Source organism: Ipomoea nil, unplaced genomic scaffold, assembly GCF_001879475.1.
Source record: "Ipomoea nil cultivar Tokyo-kokei standard unplaced genomic scaffold, Asagao_1.1 scaffold2482, whole genome shotgun sequence".
NCBI classification, from domain to species: Eukaryota; Viridiplantae; Streptophyta; class Magnoliopsida; order Solanales; family Convolvulaceae; genus Ipomoea; species Ipomoea nil.
The window spans coordinates 63,028-69,794 of record NW_017618910.1 but is presented as its reverse complement, the minus strand read 5'-3'; positions in this window follow the sequence as shown (position 1 = coordinate 69,794).

The window sequence follows — 6,767 nt, the reverse complement described above, 5'->3', positions numbered from 1 at the left end:
TTGTGTCAGCTCTCGAAGGAGTTGATCTGCCAAAGTAGGTTCTTGTGGATGGTGGTCTTGAGGAGAACCGAGATCAGACTTGGGTTCTTGATCATCAGGAATTTTCTCAGGAAGAACATCTTTCGGTTGAACTTCCCCCTCAGAAAGTGCTTCATTCGTGATTATTTCCCCCTGTGGGGATGCATCTTTCGTGTCTTCTTCTTTCGGTGTAGAAGATTCCTTCGGGAAAGATTTCGCCTTGACGGGAGACCGAAAGTGACTCTTTTTGATAATTCTGGAGAGAATCAAATTATCTTCTTCTTCTTCGGATGAGTCTTTGACAACGATTGTTTCTGGTAGAGGGGAGGATGGAATAGGATCTTTCTTCTCTTGTGGAGATTTTGAAGGGATTGGAACAGCTGAAGTTTCTTCTGCCTTTTTCGCCTTACTCCGAGAGGAGTGCTTTTCTCGTTTTTGTCGTTTTGGCTTGGGTTGATCATCTTCTGAAACCCTAGGTGTTCTTGATTTCCTCTTGGCTTTGACTTTCTCAATAGGGATTCCCAACTCCAATGCCTTCTGCTTGTCATACCCCGACGGTTTTTGTTTCATGTGACATGCTTTCTGTCCAGGCCGAATTCCTGGGCGCAGAACGACTCCTTTCGTTGCCAGAAGATAGCTTATCACAAAACCATATCCTAAGTTCTTCGCAATGTCTCCTTGACTTTTTCGATGAAAGGTGATGGTGTGAACAATATTGTTGAATATGATCTTCGACCAATCGACTTTAAATCCATTCAAGAAAGCATGCAGCATTTTCAACTTCTCCTTCGTCACATCATCAGTGCCCGAGGTCTTGTGATCGACGAGTTTATTGAAGATATCAACAGTGAACTCATAATCTAGCCGGAACCATTTCTTCTTCAACGGCCATGTGATTTCTGCCTTGGATGGTGCGTGATTGTTCTTGATGGATTTGTAGAACTCCTCTGGGTCGAGATGATAATAGATAATATCTGTCTTGTAAGACTCATCTCTTTGTGGAAACCCGTATGTTGATCGAACGTCCTCCGAGGTAAGGACCACATGATGATTATTGACTCTGGAAGTGATAGTCAAATAATCAGAAGATATTGAATCATTCATATAAAACTGGGTTACATCAACCGGGTGCCAAACAGTATAGAGGTGTGTGATGAAGCTATATAATCCTGTTTCTGTGAGGAGATGTATGATGTTTTCACCAAATTTTCTATCCAGGATATACTCAAGGAATCCATCTGCATCCCACATATTTCCCCCTACGATGAAGGGTACTCTGGATTCAATGAATCTCAGGTCCTCAGTTGGAAAGCTTGGGACTTCCAAGTTGGAAGGAGTTTCTGGTTCGGGATTAGATGGTGATGCTTGTGGATGTTCTGCCATAGTTGAGGATTCGAGAGAGACAGAGGGTTATGAAGAATGAGAGTGAGAAAGGTAGGGTAAATAGATCAAAAAGGTTTAAGAGGGGTTTTATAGAACTCCGGGTATCCGGGTATGGATGATCCATTTTAGAGATGAAAGGTTTAAAATTCAAAACACTCCCAGTTCTTCTTCTCCAAAAGGTAACTGATCAACATGGGGGAGTGATAAGATCGTGTGCAGATCAAAAACGATCATTCCCTCATTTAATGAGGTGAGAGAAAATCACTCGAGTGCTTATTGGTGCATTAAATGCACGTCACATCATGTATCAGACAGAGTGGGGGAGTGGACCACTTTTCTCGGCCACATGATCCCATTGGGATTCATTTAAACGGTTGGAAATAAAGGCTAAAAGCATTAAGCATATTTAGTCATGATTCCAAACCCGAAAGAAGATAAAGTTTCCATAACATCAGACTTGTGAGACAAATAAAGTCAAACATGTCCTTTTTACAACAACAGAAATGCTTCTCCATAGAGAATTATTACACAGAACAATACGCAACACAAACAGTTACAATCTCTCGTGCATTTGTAGGCAGACTTCCCTTCTACACATTGCTACCCTTCTTCTTTCGTTCGTACTCAAGGTATTCCCACTTTCGGATCTCATGAGCAAAGACTTCAGCAATGAGAGTCTCGTGATCTGCTCCCAAGGTTTCTTTAGAGAGACCTCGTCTCTCCATGTCATTTAGTTCAGCCATTACCTTGGCCTTAGCAAAAGAGTACAGTGCACGATATCTTTCTTCGTGCTTTAGAAGAGGGGTAAGTTCAACAAGAGAGTAGAACTCTAAGATTTCAGGTTCTTTCTCAGATGATGAACCTTTCTCAACCGAGTTCCCGAGATTGCGGTGAGACATTTTTCCAGTCTCAGATAAGCTCTTGGATGAGAGTGCCTCTTCTTTCCCTTTATCCATGAGTTGAAGAAAGAGATGAGTGAGTCCATAGAAGATTGAGAGGGTCTATTAAATAGAGAGACAGAACCTTTCAAAAGATGAGTCCAACTGACTTGACCAAGACACTGCTTAGGGAATATATTCTTTTTTTCAAGAATTTTGTCCTTGATTCGAGATTTTTAGACAGGTGATAGATAAGACATGTAAAGTCTCGATCAAAGGAAACCAGAGCCAATTAAGCTTTATTATTCATAGAACCGAGAGAAGAAAGTACATAGGATAAGATACATCAGACAAAAGATCAATTTTTCTTCCTCTCGTTTTTCTTGACTTCAGATGGTTCACCTTTGGCCTTTTTCAAATTTCCCAGCATTTGCTTGAACCATTTCCCGGTTCGTGGGTAGTTTGAGCCAGATGAGGATTCAGGTTCTTCCTCCTGATCATATTTCTCCATTAAGTCCTCTTGTGCCAGAAAAGCCATATAGTCTCGATCTGGAATCTTGGTAGGATCTTTCGAAGTCTTCTCTTCACTTTCAACAATAAAACCCGCCATATCATCATACTTAAGAGACGAGTCGGAATCAGAAGGAATTTCCACTGGTGCTTGTGGACTGTTACCAGGGTAGAGGTCACCCTGTTCCTCCCTGAGACGTCTGGCACCTTCTTTCAGTTTGTGAGAATCACCTCTGGTGAAAGGTTTCTTTGGAGCCATGGTAAAGAAAAGAAGGATGAGTATAATGTGAAGAATTCACCTCCTTTTATAGCAAGAAATCCACATAGCTCATGTGTCTGTTACACATTAATTTCAACGTTACAATTAATGCTCATAACTGTAGTCAAGGAGTCATTAAATCCAAGCAAGACTTTGACTGTTAACTTGTTTCTTTATGAAACTCCAACTTCAATGATCTTTTAAAAAAAATGTAACGCATAAAATTATGGCTCTTTTGATCGGAAAACGTATGAGTGATGAGCTTTCCTGTGATTTGGACAAGTAACATATAAAGTTAGGCATAGACAAGATAAGCAGTCATTCTAAGTACGAAAGGATAGCATTTTTATTAGATCACAAGGATTCCAGGTCACGAGAGTACAGCATACAAAGGCTTAGAGAAAACGATAAGGCACGTGAAGTTCCAGACGAGTCATCTCTTCGGTCACATTAGTCAGATTTGCCATCTTTGCATATTCATCCAACTCCTCAAGTGAGAGAGTGGGTTCGGGTGACTGAGTTAAGGGCCGAGAGTGAACCATAGTGACATCTTCAGAAGATTGTTCACTAGGTTGAGGAACTTCATAAGATGTTTGCTCATTAGACCTTTTCATCATCAGAATTCTCTCTTTAGCAAGCCGAGTGGCTTGTTTCATGCAGTAAGCCTTCTTAGCCCTGGACTCGTTGACCAATTTGTCATGAGTTTCCTTGTCCTTTGGTGCTGTGTTGGGCATGGAGTAGGTTACGATGACCCTTTCCCCATCTTCTTCCAGCCTTATGATGGTGGCATTCGGAAGCTTGTTGGCTTCTTGCATATGATGTTTTAGACGTTTGGCCCTTTTTTTCAACTTCGTCGCTCTTTTCCTTCCCTTATCCATTCCTGCAATCTTTATCCTTCTCTAAGATCTTGTGAATGAGTAAAGCTCATGAAATAGAAGAATAATATATAGGCAAAAGATAACGTGCGAATCTTAACAAACTCTTTTAGATACTGACATCATATTTGCATGATAGAGTCATAAACTAAAAAGATCATGAACAAGATAACATCACAATTTGTCACCGTGGCCTAACAAAGTTATTCAAGCTTTCTTTTTCTTGCTGCTTGCGGTGGACTTGAGAGGAGATGCTATCTTGGTGGGGGTGCCTGAGGGTGAGTAGTCAAAACTATCGCTTAGTTCCAGCACACTGTTTTCTTTGATATATCCAATGGGGTTGCCAACAGAGTAGAAGGATTCTCGTGACTCATTATCGGACGTGTTACAGAGAAGGCTTCGTATGTGTTGAGCGTGTTCAAGGAACTGATTGAGCTGTTGCTCAGTCACTAGTGGCTCACTGAGAACTTCACTATTTCCTTCTCGTGCCTCCGTAATGGTTCTTTCGCTTCCCGTACTCATTCCTGCACATGCAAAAACAAACACTAGAATTTTCGTTAGATGAGAAATTTATTCTCATAGTGTACTTCATTTATAAAGATCCTTGCGTGTGAGGATGAATCAAATCTTTTGATTTTCGAGAGCAAGAATCTTTGCAGATCTGATTCTCTTAGCTTTATGTCATTTCAATCATTCCGAGTTCATGCCTTAAAGAAGAGAATCTTGCTTCACTTAAGGGTTTCGTGAGTATATCTGCAAGTTGATCATCAGTATTAACATACTCAAGAGATATGTCCTTTTTCTCGACATGATCACGAATGAAGTGATACTTGATGTCAATATGCTTGGTCCGAGAGTGCAGCACAGGATTATTCGTAATGGCGATAGCACTCGTGTTATCGCATTTTATGCTCACTTCTCGTGCATTTATGCCATAATCTCTCAATTGGTGTCTCATCCATAAGATTTGAGCACAGCAGCTTCCAGCTGCTATGTATTCGGCTTCAGCCGTACTTGTGGCAATAGAGTTTTGCTTTTTCCTCCTAGGAACTGACAGGTTCCTGAGGTACTTTTTCGATCAATCCGACATCCAGCGAAATCAGCGTCTGAGTATCCCACTAGATCAAATGATCCATCTTTTGGATACCAGAGACCGACACTTTGCGTTCCCTTAAGATATCTTAATATCTTTTTAGTTGCGCTTAGGTGACTTTCTTTCGACTTAGCTTGAAATCGTGCACATACACCAACAGCAAACGAAATGTCAGGTCTACTTGCTGTCAGGTATAGGAGAGAACCAATAATACCTCGAAAGTTTGTTTGATCAACATCCTTTCCTTCATTATCAATGTCCATTCTGAGGGATGTGCTCATTGGAATTTTAACCGAACTTTTTCCATCAATGCCAAATTTTCGGATTAAATCCTTGGTATATTTGGCTTGATTATGAATATTCCATCTGGGCATTGTTTGACTTGCAAACCCAGAAAATAGTTCAGTTCACCCATCATACTCATCTCAAATTGCCTTTCATAAGATTGGAGAACTTTTCACACAAGATTGGATTCGTGCTTCCGAAGATAATGTCATCAACGTAGATTTGTACCAAAAGAATATGTCATTATCTTTTATACGAAAGAGTGTTTATCAACCACTCCTTTCGTGAAGCCGCAATTGATAGAAAGTATGAGAGAGTATCATACCAGGCTCGTGGAGCTTGCTTTAAGCCATAAAGAGCCTTTTTGAGATGATATACCTTTTCAAGCTCATTATTGATTGCAAAGCCAGGTGGTTGTTCAACATACACCTCTTCTTCAAGAAGTCCATTTAGGAAAGCGCTCTTGACATCCATTTGATAGACTTTGAAGTTCTTATAGCTGCAAAAGCTAGAAATATGCGAATGGCTTCCAATCTAGCTACAGGGCGAAGGTTTCATCAAAATCAATACCTTCTTCCTGGCAATACCCCTTAGCAAAAAGACGCTTGTTCCTAACAATGAGCCCATCTTCACTCATTTTGTTTCTAAACACCCATTTAGTTCCAATGACATTCTGATGAGATGGTCTCGGGACAAGTTCCCACACCTTATTTCGTCAAATTGATGGAGCTCTTCTTGCATGGCTATTACCCAGTCTGGGTCTTTTAGAGCTTCTTCTATGGTTTTTGGTTCCATTTGTGACAGAAAACATGCCATCATACTTTCGTGCAAAGAGCTCTTGTTCTTACACCTTCTTGAATATTTCCAATAACCTGATCTGATGGATGATCTTTTAACCATCGAAGGTCTGGTTCAAAAACATCTTGTGATTTGAGCGTCCATTTCAGGAATATAAGGTAGATCAATGTAAATCATTGGTTCAGATGTTGTGATAGATGAAGGATCATTCTGTTGAATTCCAACCTTTTCTTGAGAGACAGGTTCGGGTTCATGAACCTTTAGTTGATATTTCGTGTAGGACGAGAGTATGTCTTCTTCGTCTGAGGTATTTTCGTCAACAGGTTGCTGAGGATTTTGATTTGATCCTGATGGTTCATCTCAGATTGTTCATCAAACTTGACATGAATGGATTCCTCAATTACCATTGTTCGTTTGTTTAGAACTCTGAATGCTTTGCTTACAGAGGAGTATCCCATGAATAACCCTTCATCAGCTCTTTCGTCAAACGCTCTTAGATGATTCTTTCCGTTGTTATGTATGAAGCACCTACAACCAAAGACATGAAAATAACCGATACTAGGTGTTTTACCTTTCCATAACTCATATGGTGTCTTGTTTGTGAGATTTGTTGATCAAGGATCTATTTTGTGTATAGCATGCCGTGTTTATGGCTTCAGCCCAAAATC